Source organism: Pseudophryne corroboree, chromosome 5 (genome assembly GCF_028390025.1).
Source record: "Pseudophryne corroboree isolate aPseCor3 chromosome 5, aPseCor3.hap2, whole genome shotgun sequence".
In the NCBI taxonomy this organism is placed as follows: domain Eukaryota; kingdom Metazoa; phylum Chordata; class Amphibia; order Anura; family Myobatrachidae; genus Pseudophryne; species Pseudophryne corroboree.
Genome location: NC_086448.1, coordinates 293,591,937 through 293,613,548, shown reverse-complemented (window position 1 = coordinate 293,613,548; position 21,612 = coordinate 293,591,937). Strand labels below are relative to the sequence as shown.

Below are 21,612 nucleotides of genomic sequence, written 5' to 3'. Positions count from 1 at the left end.
ATATCAAATCACACAAATTAAGCATAAGAGCAACTAAAGGCGTATGGCGGATATTGTGGTTACACTTATGACTTGCACAAGTTGAGCTGAAAGCAATTTCATTTGCCCCGAAACATAAAAATCAGTTTATCAATTATATTTTGAAAACTGGTACTTTTACATTTATGAGTAATGTGTACTAATAATATGTTCTCAAGAGGGTGTTATTTAAGAAAGTTTATGGTATTGTATTGGAAATAGATAATGAAAAGATTTAAAACTTTACCTAAAATTGTGGCAATTTAAACAGTGAGGAATATGTATATGTATATTGTGCTTAGAATTTCTGTGGTACTGTAAAACAGGAAAGCTTATACAAATAGGATATTTTACCAAATTCAGGTATAGTTGCTCATAGATCATTTAATTGTTGGCACAGTTTTGTTGGCACAATAATATAATTTATGTGAGAGAGCATCTTAATTGTTTTGTCAAATTGGGATTTAACAGTCTTAAAGAAATTGTTGGCACTGCAAAAGGTAACCGACTGCAAGAGGCTCTCAAATATGTGTAGGCTTGGCACAACTGTGGAAAGCTTAGTAGTATAGTACAGTGTTTTATAACAATATCCTGTATGGTATAAGGATCCATTCTAAAAACTGACTAGCAGAGGTCAGATACAGGTTTTAAAAGAGAGATCATATTCAAATGCATTCAAATTTTCATGCAGTGAACTTATGATGTCGCTGTGATGATGGAATTGTTTACAATGATGGATGGTTGAGACATTAAATGATTAGTCCATTCAACACTAAAATGTGAGGACTTATATGTGATAAATTGTCATTTACTTCTTCTCTCATTTGATGGAGGGTCATCTGATGCCCATACCAGGCTTTATCAAACTGCCTGCAACATTGACAGCTGCTAGTTTAAAGTAAGGTCAACCCTGAGTATGAGAGCGAATCTGTTTAGACCATTACAGACACTGCGTGACCCAGAGGATCAGGGAGGTGCAGTTAAGTGAGTGTTTGTTTTGAACTCAGTTTAAGTTATCTCATAATTCCAACCATAATTGCCACCCATTTTGCATTGGGTGGCAATACTGTTTTTTTTATTATTAGATTGGGGAAAAGTTCCAAGTCTGTTTTGAATTGCTTAAATTTTCTGGTCACAATATGACATCCCAGCCCAGTATATTTGAGGATTGACCCTGCTATTAGATATATTAATGTATCACCGCTGTCTAGGCAATAGTGAGAGTTATAGTTTATCAACTGACCTATCCTGGAAGTTAGAATAAGGAAAAGTAAAACATTCCATTAAATTTCCGCAATTTAAAATGGCAAGAAGGGATGTACACAAGGAAACATGAGATTTTCTATAGAACAGTGATAATGTGTACTAAACATTAAACTGAAGTTGTGCAATACAGTGACATATCACAAAATCCTCTTTGTGGTAAAGAAAACATACATACATACATACATACATACATACATACATACATATCTATGTACATTATTGGGGTTATTTAATTAGCTCCGGCATTTTCGGAGCAATCAAATTTACCCCCTGCGTATTCAATTACGGGCCGTTTTTTGCCCATTTTTAAGGCATTTTCGCCAAAAACCTTTTCACTTTTTTTGTGTGAAAATGCATTGGCGTAAAATGCCTCAAAATCGGTGAAAGTGGCCTGCATTTTATCCAGCGCAGGTGCGAAAACATGTAGATTCATCGATCCTGCTGAATGCTTCGCCTAGGCAAAAAAACGGCCCTGCTATTGCATAGGACGTATACCCAATCACCCTAAAAAATAGCGAAAAGTGCTGTTTCTTCGCCTAAGCGAGAAAATGGCACTAATTAAATACCCCCCTATATATTCTAAGTAATGTCTCTCGTCTTCTCTCAATGCACATTTCTGCATAGTTGTTAGCATATTTTGTAGCTTTATAATAAAGGATAATCAAAAAATAAATTGTAATACTGAAGTGAGGAACAAATGTCTATCTCTGTGATTATATAGGACTATGTAGATAAATGCTGTTAGCAATAATAGCAGATGATTTGTTTTGTGTTTACATCCCTTTTTATTTTCACGATTCTTTAGAATTTTGAAGTATAGCTTTCTCAATCTTCCCTTGTCACCCACTTTTTTTTAAATATTGCTCTGTAGACAGCCCTTTATTCCGGTGATTTATTGTTAAACTATACAGTGCTGAATGGATGTACTATTCACTGAATTCTTAAATAATGAGCTTATACTTAAATCATTCCGAGGTTATACATAACAGCTATGGTTCTTGAGTCGGCAGTATGCTGCATTGTATGCATCTCCCACTACTTTGTTGTGTTTTTATTTTGCACCATCTCTTTTGGGGCATTCAGGTTCAAATTAGCAATAGGCAATCTAATCTATATCGCCTATGTTCCTGTCCCATTCATTCAGGCTGCTCCTGCTGTTTGTCTGCTCCTGCTCTTTTGTTCCTGTTGATAGCTTGCTCTTGCTCCCCCCTCTTCACATTTTCCTCCACACTGAGCTTATTTTTACGCTCCAAAGTTTAGCAGCTTCATAATTGGAACATTCTCCAAATAATACCATATGATCGATAGGAAAACAGCAGGGTGGCGAGCCACGGCTTTCTACATTGTATCATTGTCATATGATGGCGAGAAGCAGCCGGTCCTCCCTGTTAATGGGCAGCACAGTACAAGCATACAGCGGGATAGTTTTTTTTTTAAATCGATGCTGTATGTACATAAAATCTTTTGGGATATTCATTCCCTGTAGTGTTTAAATCTTGTTTTTTTTTTTAGATGTAATTGTAGTGCCTTTTTACATTAACTGCCTCTATTGTATAATATTAGGTAGCAAAAATGAACACGGTAAAGAAAGGCAGTACACCTGTAAATGAAACATAACGCTACACATGATTTGTAATGTTGTGCAAGGACCACCAACCTGCTGCCCGCATGACCTACAGTGCTTTTCAACGATTTGCAGGAAACAACTGTACATAATGGGCCTGATTCTGGGATGAGAGCAAAGCAAAATAGAGTAAGTACTGTAACTGCCACCTTGGCGACCCCATGTTACACTGCAGGTGGGGCAGATTTATAGTGTGCAGAGATTTATGCTGGGCATACACTGTACAGTTATCTGGATGGGTGGATTCCAGCATGCCCGAAAGATTCGATAGTAAGTCTGCCAACTCTGGTTGTGTATTCACTTCACAGGAGAGGAACGGGGAAATGTTTCTCTTCTTGAACAAGCGCAGATATCGTAGCCATATACTGAAATATCTCACATTGTATGGCCATGATATCTGACATATAAAGTGCCGAATGTAATGCTGCCCGAGCTCGGCAGCCGTGCGGGATGCCAGTCAAATTCTGACTTTTTTTTAAAGGGGCAATCACTTGCAAGGCATGGTTTTGCCTTGTAAGAGAATGCCCCTTTAATAAAACGTCTGAGTTCGGCCCACATCCCGCACAGCTGCCGAACTCTGCGGCATTCATCCCACCACAAAATGTTTGTCAGTCTGACTGACTTTTTATCTAATACTGGGTATACACTGACAGATAAAATGCCTATCAGACCGACAGGCATGTGTATCTGGCAGCTTGTAACCCTGCAGATATTGTGGACATACTCTGTGAGATCTCTCACAGTGTATTGATCATGATATCTGTGCTCCTTCCCTAGAGAGGAGACATTTCCACGTTCCTTCCCATGTGGGGAAATGTCCATCGGTCAGCCGCACTAAGGTAAGGTTGACTGCTGCATAGCAAAAACTGTTTGTAGTTTTAATAACACTTAAGGGGTATATTTACTATTGGGTGGTTTGCGTCATCATAGCCCTGCCCCCACTTTACAAAGCCTGTAATCTGGGCATTGTAGGGCGGAGCCACAATGACGCAATCAAGCGTCCATGCCCCCACACCTCATACCCATGAGGTGTGGGGGCATGGACGCTCGATTGCGTCATTGATTGTATTTGTTAACTAGTTTTATGTACTTAAATATGGGTATTTAAGTATATAAAACTAGTTAACAAATACAATACATGTCAGTTGCATTTGCTATTCTGCCAAAGCTATAAAAACGATTGAATGATTTGAAGACCGTACTGTTCCTCACTCTCATGACTTATTTGAGCACTTTAATAAAAAGAAAAGTGTATAATGTAAGTTGTGAAGAGTAATAGTGAGCAGAACTTTGTAGTGAAGTTATTGGGGGGAATTCAGTTAGCCGTTAATTGATTCCTCGGAGGCTATCCAATTAGCCCCGATGCTGCCACTTATCGGGCATTTTTTTCAGGACCCACTGAGGTCCCAAAACAAAATCCCCTAGATCGTAAAAACACATACAGTAGGTCTTGGAACTTCATGTGAAAAAAAAGGCTGTAAGTGAATCACCCTAAAAACACATCAGGCAAAAAATTGCAATAAAGCTGTTTTTATTTTTTTGCGTTAAAAATATTTGGGCACAGTTGAATTCCCCCTTAATGTTTATGCCATTATTTTTTTCTTTTGACATTTTTTTTCTGTTGACTGACATCCTGCAAATGGTAACATAAAGCATCTACACAGGCACTTCCCAAAAGTGGAAAAATACAAACATTTACAATTATTACAGTTGTGTCTTTTGAGTTACTGATAGATATGTCAAATTACTTTGAAAGTAAAATGTTAATGATGACAACACGTAGGACTGCACTTAAGAAAAAGTCATATCCACTTTATCACTCACTAAAAGGTTATAGCCATCAGTACAGATGTGATGTAGCCAAGCTCAGCTTGGTTGCGACTAGGCGTGCCTGTGAGTCACACCCGTGATACGTGTACGTGTCCATTGTGGGTAAGCTGAGAATGGCTACATCTGTATTTAGCAAAACTTACCGCTGTTTGTGACTGTACCACATATGATATTTTTAGCAGTACAGTTTCTATTGCTGATAATGGTGAACTAGCAAAAGCTTTTGCGGTTGGCTGAGTCCTTGAGGGTTGAAGCACAATGTGCATGCCCAAACAGCCATCACTCATACATGTTAGTCAGTAGCCAATCAGCAGCAGCTGTAGGCTGCCGGCAACACAGCAGAAGACACGACAAAGGAGGGAAACAGCGTTAGACCATGCGAGACAGATTAGTTATGGTAAATACCAGTGGTATACTAATAAGTATCATGGCGATACTAAACGAAAAAGGCCGGTATTTGGTATCATTGATAAATGGAGCCTGTAGAGAGATTAATTTCAGCTTGCAAACAACAATAAACAATGTAATTATTTAAACATTGTAAGCAAAACATTATATTACCAGGCAAAAATTACTAAAATGTTTCCTTGCATACTGTACTATTAATTATATAATTGTATTTTTTTTAACGTATTTATTTAAAGTTTTAAAACACACAAAAAAGAAGGTGCAGAGATGGGATACAGTTATATTGCTGGCAGTCGGGATCCCGGCGGTCAGGATACTGATGCCGGAATCCCGACCACTGACAATGCCGACACCAGAATCCCGGCTAACATGGGCTATTTCCACCCGGCATTCGGGCGCCCGGAATACCAGCATCGGTATGCTGACCGCCAGGATCCCGGACACCGGGATATCATACCCAACGTGCAGAGACACGTGCAAAGGCAAGTAAAACATCAATAGCATACAAAATAGATTGAAGAAATATTCATGAAAATATGTGGTTTTTTTTAAATTTAATTGTATATTACCGTGCATGGGGTAACACACAGAATGAGTTATATTACTACAGTAGGGGTGACATTATTGGTTAGCCTGCTGCATTTCTATCTACTGTGAGTTTGAAACCCAGAATATAATATACACATACATCACTTTATATAATGAAATAATGCCTATCAAACACTACCTATACAGGACAGAGAGAGCATATCCCATCCTGACAACTGCTGAATAACCAGTGCAAATGCTTTTAGATACTAGTGCATCTACTAACCTGGGGGACTATTGACCTGGAATTCTACAAATGGTTTACATTTCTCAACATGCAAGAGAAAAATATACTTTACAAAACACCTGTTACATATGATGATGATGAAGTTAAACATTTGTAACAAACATGATAATAAATGTCTAATGACAAAGTCTAGTGGGAAGAATCAGTTTGGTCAAAAATATTTACTTTTACAGACACCAGTGTAACCCCCTCCTACCACCTATAGGCATTTAATACAGAAGTGCCTCCACCCAAGCCGTAAAAAGTCTAATAGGCTTGCTTGGGAAAGCCTGATTATGTAGGCAATCTAATAGTGCCCTAAATGTAGGGGTGTAATAATTATATTTAACACCGTCACGTATACTATAAGTATAATTTAAATTAGGTTAGTATATTATTATACCTGTCTTCGATCTCTCCCTCCAGTTTCTTTGAAGAAGAGCAAACAGTAAAATTTCTCAACCAGAGAAAAGTGCAGTTCAACAAAATCCTTGACAACAAACTTTTGTCTCATACTTGTCAATATTCTAAATGACACAAAGAAATGTCCTATACAATAGTTTACTACAATAAAGTAGAGTTGGTGTACATGTTGGGGCCCTTTAAAGTGGTCTTATTTAGTAGATTGAAATATTAACTGTATCTGCTAAATGAAATATTTCCTTCTTTATTTGCTTGGCTCCATAAGCATACAATACTTACATGTCTCTACTCGAGGGTCTCCTGGTAAATAAAGATGCTGTAGAAATTTTGGTAGAAATTATATCCCTGTAGTTCTCGTTACGGATTGCTGCAATATTTCATAGCAACAAATATTTTGAGTAGAAACTAGACCAAAAAGGTCAATTAACATTTCAGTTTATCAACTTTCGTCAGAATTACATGTACAAACACAAAAAGATTACCTAAGTAGACTCTTCTCCATAGTCGTGCCACCTGCAAACTCCACCAGGAGTCGGGACTTGATGACGTCATCACTGATGGCGCGCATCTCTCACGCTCCCTGTCGGCTTGGTGCATTGCTAGGCAACCCGGTCTGTGGAGGAAGATAAAAACATACAAGGTAAAGTGCACTGTGCAAGAGTAGAGAATACAATAAAAAGAGAAAAAAATATATGATCACAAAGTATCAGATTATGCAAGATCTAAGGCTAAATTAATTGTCACCAAAGACGATGCTAATATATAATCTAGTGCTCTGTGTGGAGTTTGTAAAAAAAATATAAAAACGTATAAAACGTATCCAATCAAATACGTATATAATCAAAATACTAATTGAGACTAATATAAAAAAAACATGAATTACTGTAAGAATTTCTACATATAGCAAACATTGCTGATTTAAAGAAAGCAGCTAAGACTCAGTTGCTCGTTGAGACCATGGGGTGCCACAGTATTAAGTCTGTGAATCCATTGTGATTCCCGTTGTAACAATGCTTTATTTCTAGTTCTCTTTGGTTCCTGGTCAATCAATTTGTACCTCAACGTGGACATCTGGTGATTGTAAGTTTTAAAATGTCGAGCCACACTTTGAGTTGGAGATCCACCTTCGAGGGCAAGACGGATAGCTGATCTATGAAGAGCCATCCTCTCACGAAATGCTCTCACAGTTTTGCCCACATATAGAAGTCCGCACGGACATCGTATTATGTAGATTACATGTGTACTAGTGCAGGTCAAGATGTGTTTAATTGGAATTTGTTTCCCTATATGTGGGTGCGAAAAAGTGTTACCAAAGAAAATAAATCTACGCAGATAACTGGAAATGATACAGTTAACTTTGTCCAAAAATACAATCACGTCAGCCACATTTCGATGAGGACAGCGGTTGATGCTCTGCCGATAATAACATCTGATCCGACCTTAAGAAACTCCAGTCTATCAAGTTACATTCAAGTTACTCAAAAAATAAAAATCTTAGAGATTGGTTAGTCCATGATGAAGTCACTACAATTACACCAGCTCCAGCGACCTTCATGTCACGTAAACCGAGCTGCTACAGATGTTTAGGGTGCACTACGTGCAGTTATATGGAAATTGGTAACACTTTTTCGCACCCACATACGGGGAAACAAATTCCAATTAAACACATCTTGACCTGCACTAGTGGGCAAAACTGTGAGAGCATTTCGTGAGAGTGGCTATTCATAGATCAGATATCCGCCTTGCCCTCGAAGGTGGATCTCCAACTCAAAGTGTGGCTCGACATTTTAAAACTTACAATCACCAGATGTCCACGTTGAGGTACAAATTGATTGACCAGGAACCAAAGAGAGCTAGGGGTGGTGATAGAAATAATGTATTATTACAATGGGAATCACAATGGTTTCACAGACTTTTTTTCCCAAAATGTCTTTATTGAGGTTTAGAAAGTACAACAAGCGATAGCAGATAAGGACGTAAAGTCCAACCGTATATAGAATCACAATAATCATCTAGTCAGTTACATACAAGGTGATAGGGATCCAGCAGAAAGCCTCACATTTTCCATTTTCTAATATAAAGTGTCAGAATACACATAATAAAATAACACACAACAATAAAATAATGGTGTATGAGAACAACAATTGTGTTCCTGATGTGGGAGAAAAAACAAACAAAAAAAAACAGTATAACATATTAATGCGCCTCCCCCTTTGGGGACCGCTAAACCAAAAATAATAAACTAGCAAAAAGAAAACACACAAAAAAAACATAACAATAATAATAACAACAATACCTGCCGAGGCTAGGGGACCACCGACCCATCCACGGAGACATCATCAGAGCAAGAGAAGATATGTAGATGAAAGAGATCCAGAAAAAAGTAGTAGAAGAGGGAGGACACAGAGAGCTGATGTGGGCGTCCGAAATCAGAATGATAGAGAGGAGAGAGAAGAGAAAGAGGGAGAACGGAGAGGGAGGAGGAGAAAGTAGTTATGGGAAAGATATGGGAGGGTTATCTGCTAGAATTTGGTACCCGTACCAGGTGGTGCAATGAAAACTCTGCTTAATGGCTGTTTTTGTTTGAGTGGGTAATTTATTAATAAACCGTCCCCAGCATTGAAATGTGGGGGTTAATATTTCCTTATTAAGGGAAGTTTCTAGCCAATCCATCGTAAATAGAAATAGCAGTCTAGAAGTAGCTAGTGTCAGCATAGGGGGGGGGGGGGTATCAGATATCCATTGTTGAAGAATGGCTTTCCTGCCTACCTCTGAGAGGATCACAACCAATTTCGCATCCTGAGAGGGAAGGTCGTGTTGATCACGGACATAGCCAAAGAGAGCCCAAGAGGCAGTACATTGGAAACGCAAGCCTAACTCGGAAGTTCCATAGGTATGTAGCTCAGCCCAGAATTTTTGGATATAGTGGCAGTGCCAAAAGCAGTGCATGAGATCAGCCACTGGTGAAGAGCATTTTATACATTTTGCCGAGTCAGACAAACCCATCAAGTGACTCCTCTTTGGAGAGATATAGGCTCTGTGCAATATCTTATAGGACATTTCCTGGTATAAGCTAGCTCGGATGAGTTTAAGAGAAGCCACGAAGCTATCCATCACGGTCTCAGGGGACATGGAGGGAATTTGGGAGGACCATTTTTGTACTTGAGCTAGATCAGTGGTGGGTATATGTTCTGTGCGTATGCGGGTGTATATGGACGAAATGGAACAAGTCCCCGACCTTAGAAGCGTATCTAGGGAATTGCCAAATTCCGACGCATTGAGGTGGGAGAGGACTGATTGTATGTAGTGTGAAGCCTGAAAAAAATAGAATTCATGGCGGGGGCGGACCTCATATTTGGCTAACGTCTCTGTAAAGGTGAGTGTTTTCTTATTAGGGTTAAGAAGATCACCAATACACGTAATGCCCGAGGCACACCAGGCAGTGAAGGGGAGGAGAGCCTGCCCTTGTTGAAACTGTAGGTTCCCAACTAAAGGAAGAAACAGTGAGTGGGTATGTTGTAGCTTGAGAGATTTGCGGGATAACCTCCATGCCATAATAGTAGAGGTCAGGAGTATGTTATCGAGGTGGAAAGTGGATATATCAGATTTATTCGCATGGAGAACGTAGCTAAGAGATAAAGGGGTACAGAGTTGGGAGTCAATCAATGAGTCAGTGAAAACAGACATACCACTGAGCCAGTCCACAGCGAAATGAAGAAGGCAAGCTCGGTTAAATTGCTCTATATCCGGCAGATTCACTCCCCCATTCTGTACTGTTTGGGATAGTTTAAAGAAAATTATTCTGGGTCGTTTATTAGCCCAAATAAATGTAGAGATCGAGGAGGTGAGAGAGAGACATTAGACTTCAAAAGCATGATGGGTACCATCTGCAGCACGTAGAGCAATTTGGGGAAACTAGCCATCTTTACTAGGTTACAGCGTCCCAACAGATTAAGGGGTAAAGTTTGCCACAGCGTCAGTTCCGTCTGAATTTTAGTAAGGATGGGGTGGACATTGTCAGAGTATAGTCAAGTGGGGTCGGAAGGGAGGAGGACTCCGAGGTATGTGATATGAGTGGGGGCCCAGCGGAATGGAAAAGAAGGGTCCCAACCTGCGGTTATCTGGGGGAACACGGCTAGTGCCTCTGATTTGTCATAATTGATGGAGAATCCGGCAAAGGAGGAAAAGTGATCAATGGCGGTCCGTAATGCCATAACAGATTGTCGTGGGTTGGAGGTAAAAAGAAGGATGTCATCTGCAAACGCCATGAGCTTAATCTCCCTGTTGCCAATTCTAATACCCCGAAAGGTAGATAAAATAAGAATTTACTTACCGATAATTCTATTTTTCATAGTCCGTAGTGGATGCTGGGGACTCCGAAAGGACCATGGGGAATAGCGTCTCCGCAGGAGACTGGGCACAAAAGTAAAAAGCTTTAGGACTACCTGGTGTGCACTGGCTCCTCCCCCTATGACCCTCCTCCAAGCCTCAGTTAGGATACTGTGCCCGGACGAGCGTACACAATTAGGAAGGATTTTGAATCCCGGGTAAGACTCATACCAGCCACACCAATCACACCGTACAACTTGTGATCTGAACCCAGTTAACAGCATGATAACAGAAGGAGCCTCTGAAAAGATGGCTCACAACAACAATAACCCGATTTTTGTAACAATAACTATGTACAAGTAATGCAGACAATCCGCACTTGGGATGGGCGCCCAGCATCCACTACGGACTATGAGAAATAGAATTATCGGTAAGTAAATTCTTATTTTCTCTAACGTCCTAGTGGATGCTGGGGACTCCGAAAGGACCATGGGGATTATACCAAAGCTCCCAAACGGGCGGGAGAGTGCGGATGACTCTGCAGCACCGAATGAGAGAACCCCAGGTCCTCCTCAGCCAGGGTATCAAATTTGTAGAATTTAGCAAACGTGTTTGCCCCTGACCAAGTAGCTGCTCGGCAAAGTTGTAAAGCCGAGACCCCTCGGGCAGCCGCCCAAGATGAGCCCACTTTCCGTGTGGAATGGGCTTTTACAGATTTTGGCTGTGGCAGGCCTGCCACAGAATGTGCAAGCTGAATTGTACTACAAATCCAACGAGCAATCGTCTGCTTAGAAGCAGGAGCACCCAGCTTGTTGGGTGCATACAGGATAAACAGCGAATCAGATTTTCTGACTCCAGCCATCCTGGAAACATATATTTTCAGGGCCCTGACTACGTCCAGCAACTTGGAATCCTCCAAGTCCCTAGTAGCCGCAGGCACCACAATAGGCTGGTTTAAGTGAAAAGCTGAAACCACCTTAGGGAGAAATTGAGGACGAGTCCTCAATTCTGCCCTGTCCGTATGAAAAATTAGGTAAGGGCTTTTATAGGATAAAGCCGCCAATTCTGAGACACGCCTGGCTGAAGCCAGGGCTAACAGCATTACCACTTTCCATGTGAGATATTTTAAGTCCACAGTGGTGAGTGGTTCAAACCAATGTGATTTTAGGAATCCCAAAACTACATTGAGATCCCAAGGTGCCACTGGAGGCACAAAAGGAGGCTGTATATGCAGTACTCCCTTGACAAACGTCTGAACTTCAGGAACAGAAGCCAGTTCTTTTTGGAAGAATATTGACAGGGCCGAAATTTGAACCTTAATGGACCCCAATTTGAGGCCCATAGACAGTCCTGTTTGCAGGAAATGCAGGAAACGACCCAGTTGAAATTCCTCTGTAGGGGCCTTCCTGGCCTCGCACCACGCAACATATTTACGCCAAATACGGTGATAATGTTGTACGGTTACATCCTTCCTGGCTTTGATCAGGGTAGGGATGACTTCATCCGGAATGCCTTTTTCCTTCAGGATCCGGCGTTCAACCGCCATGCCGTCAAACGCAGCCGCGGTAAGTCTAGGAACAGACATGGTCCCTGCTGGAGCAGGTCCTTTCTTAGAGGTAGAGGCCACGGGTCTTCCGTGAGCATCTCTTGAATTTCCAGGTACCAAGTCCTTCTTGGCCAATCCGGAGCCACGAGTATAGTCTTTACTCCTCTCCTTCTTATGATTCTCAGTACTTTTGGTATGAGAGGAAGAGGAGGGAACACATACACTGACTGGTACACCCACGGTGTTACCAGAGCGTCCACAGCTATTGCCTGAGGGTCCCTTGACCTGGCGCAATATCTGTCCAGTTTTTTGTTGAGGCGGGACGCCATCATGTCCACCTTTGGTTTTTCCCAACGGTTCACAATCATGTGGAAGACTTCTGGGTGAAGTCCCCACTCCCCCGGGTGAAGATCGTGTCTGCTGAGGAAGTCTGCTTCCCAGTTGTCCACTCCCGGAATGAACACTGCTGACAGTGCTATCACATGATTCTCCGCCCAGCGAAGAATCCTTGCCACTTCCATCATTGCCCTCCTGCTTCTTGTGCCGCCCTGTCTGTTTACGTGGGCGACTGCCGTGATGTTGTCCGACTGGATCAACACCGGCTGACCCTGAAGCAGAGGTCTTGCCTGACTTAGGGCATTGTAAATGGCCCTTAGTTCCAGGATATTTATGTGAAGTGACGTTTCCATGCTTGACCACAAGCCCTGGAAATTTCTTCCCTGTGTGACTGCTCCCCAGCCTCTCAGGCTGGCATCCGTGGTCACCAGGACCCAATCCTGAATGCCGAATCTGCGGCCCTCTAGGAGATGAGCACTCTGTAACCACCACAGGAGAGACACCCTTGTCCTTGGAGACAGGGTTATCCGCTGATGCATTTGAAGATGCGATCCGGACCATTTGTCCAGCAGATCCCACTGAAAAGTTCTTGCGTGGAATCTGCCGAATGGAATCGCTTCGTAAGAAGCCACCATCTTTCCCAGGACCCTTTTCCTTGGCCTGGTCTTAGGAGGTTCCTGACTAGGTCGGATAACTCCTTGGCCTTCTCCTCCGGGAGAAACACCTTTTTCTGTACTGTGTCCAGAATCATCCCTAGGAACAGCAGACGTGTCGTCGGAATCAGCTGCGATTTTGGAATATTTAGAATCCATCCGTGCTGTCGTAGTACTACTTGAGATAGTGCTACTCCGACCTCTAACTGTTCTCTGGACCTTGCCCTTATCAGGAGATCATCCAAGTAAGGCGCCTTTTCTTCGAAGAAGAATCATCATTTCGGCCATTACCTTGGTAAAGACCCGGGGTGCCGTGGACAATCCAAACGGCAGCGTCTGAAACTGATAGTGACAGTTCTGTACCACAAACCTGAGGTACCCTTGGTGAGAAGGGCAAATTGGGACATGGATGTAAGCATCCTTGATGTCCAGAGACACCATATAGTCCCCTTCTTCCAGGTTCGCTATCACTGCTCTGAGTGACTCCATCTTGAACTTGAACCTTTTTATGTAAGTGTTCAAGGATTTCAGATTTAAAATGGGTCTCACCGAGCCGTCCGGCTTCGGTACCACAAACAGCGTGGAATAATACCCCTTTCCCTGTTGTAGGAGGGGTACCTTGATTATCACCTGCTGGGAATACAGCTTGTGAATGGCTTCCAATACCGCCTCCCTGTCGGGGGGAGACGTTGGTAAAGCAGACTTCAGGAACCGGCGAGGGGGAGACGTCTCGAATTCCAATTTGTACCCCTGAGATACTACCTGCAGGATCCAGGGTTCCACTTGCGAGTGAGCCCACTGCGCGCTGAAATTCTTGAGACGGGCCTTCACCGTGCCTAAGTCCGCTTGTAAGGCCCCAGCGTCATGCTGAGGACTTGGCAGAAGCGGGGTAGGGCTTCTGTTCGTGGGAAGAGGCTGTCTGCTGCAGTCTTTTTCCCCTTCCTCTGCCCCGGGGCAGATATGAGTGGCCTTTTGCCCGCTTGCCCTTATGGGGACGAAAGGACTGAGCCTGAAAAGACGGTATCTTTTTCTGCTGCGAGGTGACTTGGGGTAAAAAGGTGGATTTTCCAGCCGTTGCCGTGGCCACCAGGTCCGATAGACCGACCCCAAATAACTCCTCCCCTTTATACGGCAATACTTCCATATGCCGTTTGGAATCCGCATCCCCTGACCACTGTCGCGTCCATAATCCTCTTCTGGCAGAAATGGACATCGCACTTACTCTTGATGCCAGAGTGCAAATATCCCTCTGTGCATCTCGCATATATAGAAATGCATCCTTTAAATGCTCTATAGTCAATAATATATTGTCCCTGTCCAGGGTATCAATATTTTCAGTCAGGGAATCCGACCAAGCCACCCCAGCACTGCACATCCAGGCTGAGGCGATTGCTGGTCGCAGTATAATACCAGTATGTGTGTATATACTTTTAAGGATATTTTCCAGCTTCCTATCAGCTGGTTCCTTGAGGGCGGCCGTATCAGGGGACGGTAACGCCACTTGTTTTGATAAGCGTGTGAGCGCCTTATCTACGCTAGGGGGTGTTTCCCAACGCGCCCTAACCTCTGGCGGGAAAGGGTATAATGCCAATAACTTTTTAGAAATTAGCAGTTTTTTATCGGGGGAAACCCACGCTTCATCACACACCTCATTTAATTCATCTGATTCGGGAAAAACTACGGGTAGTTTTTTCACACCCCACATAATACCCTTTTTTGTGGTACTTGTAGTATCAGAAATGTTCAAAACCTCCTTCATTGCCGTGATCATGTAACGTGTGGCCCTACTGGAAAATACGTTTGTTTCCTCACCGTCGACACTGGAGTCAGTGTCCGTGTCTGTGTCTGTATCGACCTGAGGTAACGGGCGCTTTAGAGCCCCTGACGGTGTTTGAGACGCCTGTACAGGTATTAACTGATTTGCCGGCTGTCTCATGTCGTCAACAGTCTTTTGTAAAGTGCTGACACTATCACGTAATTCTTTCCATAAGACCATCCAGTCAGGTGTCGACTCCCTAGGGGGTGACATCACTAACACAGGCAATAGCTCCGCCTCCATACCATTTTCCTCCTCATACATGTCGACACAACGTACCGACACACAGCACACACACAGGGAATGCTCTGATAGAGGACAGGACCCCACTAGCCCTTTGGGGAGACAGAGGGAGAGTTTGCCAGCACACACCAGAGCGCTATATATATATATAGGGATAACCTTATATAAGTGTTTTTCCCTAATATAGCTGCTGTATATATTTATATGCCAATTTAGTGCCCCCCCTCTCTTGTTTTACCCTGTTTCTGTAGTGCAGGACTGCAGGGGAGAGTCAGGGAGCCTTCCTCCAACGGAGCTGTGAGGAAAAAATGGCGCCAGTGTGCTGAGGAGATAGGCTCCGCCCCTTTTTCGGCGGCCTTTCTCCCGCTTTTTTATGTAAAAATAGGCAGGGGTTAAATACATCCATATAGCCCAGGAGCTATATGTGATGTATTTTTTGCCAAAAAAGGTGTTTTTATTGCGTCTCAGGGCGCCCCCCCCCAGCGCCCTGCACCCTCAGTGACCGGAGTGTGAAGTGTGCTGAGAGCAATGGCGCACAGCTGCGGTGCTGTGCGCTACCTTAGTGAAGACAGGACGTCTTCTGCCGCCGATTTTCCGGACCTCTTCAGTCTTCTGGCTCTGTAAGGGGGACGGCGGCGCGGCTCCGGGACCCATCCATGGCTGGGCCTGTGATCGTCCCTCTGGAGCTAATGTCCAGTAGCCTAAGAAGCCCAATCCACTCTGCACGCAGGTGAGTTCGCTTCTTCTCCCCTTAGTCCCTCGATGCAGTGAGCCTGTTGCCAGCAGGTCTCACTGAAAATAAAAAAACCTATTTAAACTTTTACTCTAAGCAGCTCAGGAGAGCCACCTAGATTGCACCCTTCTCGTTCGGGCACAAAATCTTAACTGAGGCTTGGAGGAGGGTCATAGGGGGAGGAGCCAGTGCACACCAGGTAGTCCTAAAGCTTTTTACTTTTGTGCCCAGTCTCCTGCGGAGCCGCTATTCCCCATGGTCCTTTCGGAGTCCCCAGCATCCACTAGGACGTTAGAGAAATTAAGGATATACCGTATGAAGGGCTCTAAAGCAATATGAAAAAGAAGGGGAGAGAGGGGGCACCCCTGTCTAGTCCCCCTCTCAAGGAGAAAATGAGGGGAGGGAATGTTATTAACCACCACCCGCGCAGTTGGGTTGGCATAGAGGGATTCAACCAGGCCGTGAAAGGTCTCGCCAAATTGTTGGTGGAGCAGGACTCTAGCAAGATGAGGCCAGGCAATCTTATCGAAAGCCTTTTCCGCATCAAGGTTAATTAGGATGTTATCTGATATATCATTAGTACGGGGGTAAGTGATGGCTGCCAAAGCGGTCCTGATACCCAGAACAGACTATGTTTAAGGAAGCCCATCTGCACGGGTGATATAATGCTAGAAAGACATAGTTGTAATCTATTGGCCATCAATTTCGTGAGAATTTTAAAGTCCTGATTGAGGAGAGAAATTGGCCTGTAAGACCCAGGCAAGGAGGGATCCTTACCTGGTTTTGGTATAACAATTATTGTGGCCTCGTTGAACCGAATTGGGGTTTGTTTGGAGGTAAGAATATGATTGTAGAGTGATGTGAGAGTGGGGGTTATCTCATCACGTAACATCTTGTAAAACTCTGCACCAAAGCCATCAGGGTCGGGGCTTTTGTTGTTTGGTAAGGTTTTAATAACTTCAATGACCTCCTCAACTGTGATCAGTTTGTCTAAGGAGTCCCTCTCCTCCTGAGTTAAAATAGGGAGGGCAGCCTCCTCCAGGAAAGAATGGTTAGCGTTGGGGTCATCGGGGCCTTTGGTATACAAGGACTGGTAAAAGTTCCTAAATTCGGTGCAGATAAGGTCAGGGTTGGTACTCAGTGTGCCGGAACTAGTGATAGCATTAACCCAGGTAAGGGATTTAGGACCCTTAATTAAATTGGCAAGCAGTTTGCCCGACTTGTTGCCCCATCTGTGGAGTCTGTTCCGCTGATAGTCGTAGGAGAGTTGGGCCCGTTCCGTGAGGAACGTATCATAAATGAGCTTGGCCGAGAGATAGGCCTCTCTGTGGGCAGGGGTGTTATGTTGGGTGTAGCTACGATATGCAGAGGTAAGAGTAGAGCTTAAGGTGTGTAATTGGGAGGAATTTTTTTCCATTTGGCGTGAGTGTAGGACATAATGTGTCCTCTAAGGACGGCTTTAGCTGTCCCCCAAAAGATTGGTGAATCTGAATTTTGGTCATCATTGTCTAGATAGTAATTGAGCCAGGACTGTTTGAGATGAAGTAGAAAGTCAGTGGAGTGGCGTAGGTAGGCAGGAAACCGCCATCTCGGGATATTACGAGGGGGTAAGCTCAGTTGGACATGAAGAGATATGGGGGCATGATCGGAGATGATAATGTTATCATTGGAGGTGTAAGTGCCCTTGGGGAGGAGGTCAGCGGCAGTAAAAATATAGTCAATTCTAGAGTGAGAAGAATGGGGATGGGAATAGAAGGAAAAGTCTTTCTGGGTGGGGTGAAGTATTCGCCAGGGGTCTAGAAGATTCAATTGGGTGCAGAAGGAGGAGAGCAGGTGAGTGAGAGGCGTAGTGGCGGCTGCACTTACCCTGGATCTGTCCATGGATGGGTCGACGACCAAGTTGAAGTCTCCACCAACTATCAAATTCTGACCACCCCAGGAGATAAGAGTCGATAGGAGATCTGCAAAGAAAGAATCAGGTAAGGTATTGGGTGCATAGAGGTTGAGAAGGGTATAGACAGTATTATGAATGCATACATCAACTAGTAAAAATCTACCCTCTGGGTCATGTTGTTTTCTAAGAATTGAATATTGCAGGTTGGCGTGGAACAAAATTGCCACCCCTCTAGATTTAGAGTAATAAGGTGACAATAAGCAGTTACCAATCCACGTGGTACGTAGGGTGTGTCTAGGGTCATCTAACCAGTGCGTCTCTTGCAGGAATATAATATGGGGAGACATACGCTTCAGGTGAGACAACACCTTTTTCTTTTTGACAGGGTGGTTAAGGCCCTCTACATTCCAGGATACGATGCGGAGCAATGTAGCTACTGGATCATCATCTACAGGAGGTTGTGGGTGGGAGTCGGATGACATACTAACCCACCCCTATTGGGAAGAAAATCATGAAAGAAACATAGGAGATAAAATAGGGTCCCATCCCGTCCCAGCGAGTGGGGGCGGGGAGTTCCCCAGTGGGGGGAAGGGGTCCCGGTCCAGGCAGACACAGCTAACAAAACAGATAATCAACAATAAAAACAGTATCAAACAACGAGAAAAACAGGTAGCAGGCATAGGTGCATAGCACCACACTTCAGACAGCCCACATGTGAGACCCAAGCAGAGATTCGGGTAGTGTTAAGCAACCGTCAGGCAGAGTCAGATAGTAATCAAGTGGTAGGAAGGGCGAAATGCAGCTTGGCCTCATCTGGATCTTCAAAGAATCTCGGCCGACCATCTTCAAAGACTCTGAGGCGTGCCGGGTATAGCAGAGAGAATTTGACCTTTGAGTCAAAGAGGTGTTTGCAAATGGGGGCAAAGTCCTTGCGTTTCGCTGCTACTAAAGCCGAGAACTCCTGGAAAATGAGGAGACGCTCACCATTGATCGACAGACTGGCAGTTTTGCGGTAATGGTCGAGAAGCCGTGTTTTGTCCGCGTCATTCAGGACTCTCATTATAACCGGGCGTGGGCATCCGGAAGAATTTTTCCGTTCCGGTCCCAGCCTATGGGCTCTTTTGATGACAAGAGGGGCACCTTTTAGATTCATAGACAGCTGCTCTGGGATACCCGATGAGAGGAGGTCTAAGAGCTCATGACCTTTTATCGATTCTGGGATACCGATGACCCGTAAGTTGTTAAGCCTGCTGAGATTTTCCAGGTCATCGAGCTTCTCAGAGAGGTCTGCGACTTCCATTTGTTTGGCTCATAAGGAGCGTTGGGCTTCTCCCAGGTCCTCTTCTAGAGCTGATATCCTTTGTTCTGCTTCGTCAAGGCGGGTGGAATGTTGAGTAAGCAAGGTCGACGACGACTCTATAGCCTCTTTAATGCCCGCCAATTTTTCATCAAGAAGAGGTCCCAGTACCGCCAGCAGGTCTTTATGCTTCATTTTAGGTTGTTTAGCAGGCGGCCTAGATTTGCGCGAGCTCTGGGAGAGTGAACGCGTAGTCGAGTGATCAGAGTCCGATGAGTCGCCACCAGGAGTATCTTCACGAGGTTGCTGAGCAGTGCCTGTGAACATCATGGGCAGAGGTATCAGGAATTTTTCCATGCAGGGTCGCCCAGGAGGGGAGGTGGGGGCTAAAAACACTGAGGCTCCAAATAGTAAAGGATGTAGCGGGTCTCACATGCTAGGCGGTTATTCACTGTTAAGCCTCATCTGAGTCGCAGCAGCTACCCAGTAGAGGGAGTATAGAGTAAAACAAAATAAAGTGGGTTGAGGTGTCCCCTACCGGGGGTCGGGTAGGCCTTTGGAGGCAGGCGTAGGGTCAGTGAGGTTAGATAAGGAGTGAGGTTGTGTTTTAACGGAGAAGGTGCAGGAGAGGTTGTCACCGCGGCCAGCGAAGCACAACCAGCCAGAGTATGAACAAAGAGTATGTTGCCGGCGGCACGGCAAAGGCTGCACTATGTGTGTGATTGCACCACAGGGGCAGCAGGATACGATCGCCAGGCTCTGTGGCGGGTAAGACAGTCAAAAGCCCTTTAAATCAGCAGCAAAGCCCGGTCCATAATGAGATAGGGTCTGTGGGCTATATATGGGAGCAGGCTGCACGTGGTGATGGTTGTCTGTGCAGCCAGCAGCAGTTGAGCTTTCTCCCCCACCTGTATAACGGCCCCCACCGCGGCTATGTGATCACCACAGCGGCAGGCGGTCCGGGAGAGCCCCCCTCAGCAGCGGGAGCCGTGGGGTCGAGAGCCGCCGCACAGACAGGCTTGATCAGCAGGACATGGCAGGAGAGATGCGGCAGCCGCCGTTGCGGTCTCCACAGCGCGGCGGTCCGGCGCCAGCACCTCCATCTCAGCCGCAGGGAGAGGACGTGGCGTCCAGCAGCGGTGTGTTGCGGCAGGTCCGGCAGAGCTGTCCAGGTACTCAGCGGGGGTTAGACACGCGCAGATGATCCGGGTGGCCGACGGACTAGTGCCAAAATCGAGGCCCCGGCGTCAGAGTGGAGACCAGGCCGCAATCCGCAGGAGCTTCCACGGCGCTCCCCGATTCCGCGGCTCTGGTCCAACAGTAGCAGGGGGGCAGGGGTAGGTGTAGTGAATGGGGATATTATAAAGGAGCGGGTCTGGGCAAACCAGGAGGGCAAGATAGATGGTGTTTAAGCAGGAGCTCATCCAGGCTGCGACTGCTCTCCTCCGGTGCCAGGCCACTCCCCAGGATTCACAGACTTAATACTGTGGCACCCCATGGTCTCAGCGAGCAACTGAGTTTTAGCTACTTTCTTTAAATCAGCAATATTTGCTATATGTAGAATTTCTTACCGTAATTCATATGTAGTTTTCTATTAGTCTCAATTAGTATTTTGATTATATATGTATTTGATTGATTGTATACGTTTTATATAACTCTGGAGTCTATACAAACTCCACACAGAGCACTAGATTATATATTAACATCGTCTTTGATGACAATTAATTTAGCCTTAGATCTTGCATAATCTGATACTTTGTGATCATATATTTTTTTTGCTTTTTATTGTATTCTCTACTCTTGCACAGTGCACTTTACCTTGTATGTTTTTATCTTCTTCCACAGACCGGGTTGCCTAGCAACGCACCAAGCTGACGGGGAGCGTGAGAGAGGCGCACCATCAGTGATGATGTCATCAAGCCCCAACTCCTGGCAGCGTTTGCAGGCGGCACGACTATGGAGAAGAGTCTATTTAGGTAAGCTTTTTGTGTTTGTACATGTAATTCTGACGAAAGTTGATAAACTGAAACACTAATTGACCTTTTTGGTCTAGTTTCTTTCTTTAAAAATCGTTGCTAATGAGGGCCATCCCCACAATTGCTACCTGTATCCGGACTTTTGGGAAAGGCACCGGGGTAAGTCCACAATCAGAGGCGGATTGGCCATAGGGCTTACAGGGAAGATTCCCGGTGGGCCGACGCACCTGTGGGGCCTGTTTTGTTTGAGGACATGTGGTCCTATTTATAGACATAATGAATAAGATGCTAAATAATTTGCATATATGAAAATGACTTTGCCACTTAGCCTGTGATTGCAGATGATCTGGTGTATGCTCTGTTTGCCTGCTTGGCTGACATATAAGATTGAGTGAATAGTGATTGG

The 21,612-nt window shown here is 44.5% G+C and overlaps 1 long non-coding RNA gene across 1 annotated transcript in view; it reads right to left on the bottom strand.

Annotated features, from left to right (window-relative positions):
• Positions 1-17,994, bottom strand: part of LOC134929001 (uncharacterized) — a 41,220-nt gene extending 23,226 nt beyond the window's left edge. The window contains exons 1-3 of the long non-coding RNA XR_010178197.1: positions 17,906-17,994; positions 6,866-6,996; positions 6,663-6,750 (exon numbers count right to left, since the gene is read on the bottom strand). This is a non-coding gene — a long non-coding RNA (uncharacterized LOC134929001). The remainder of the gene's footprint in view (positions 1-6,662; positions 6,751-6,865; positions 6,997-17,905) is intronic.
• Between the last annotated feature and the right edge of the window lie 3,618 nt (positions 17,995-21,612).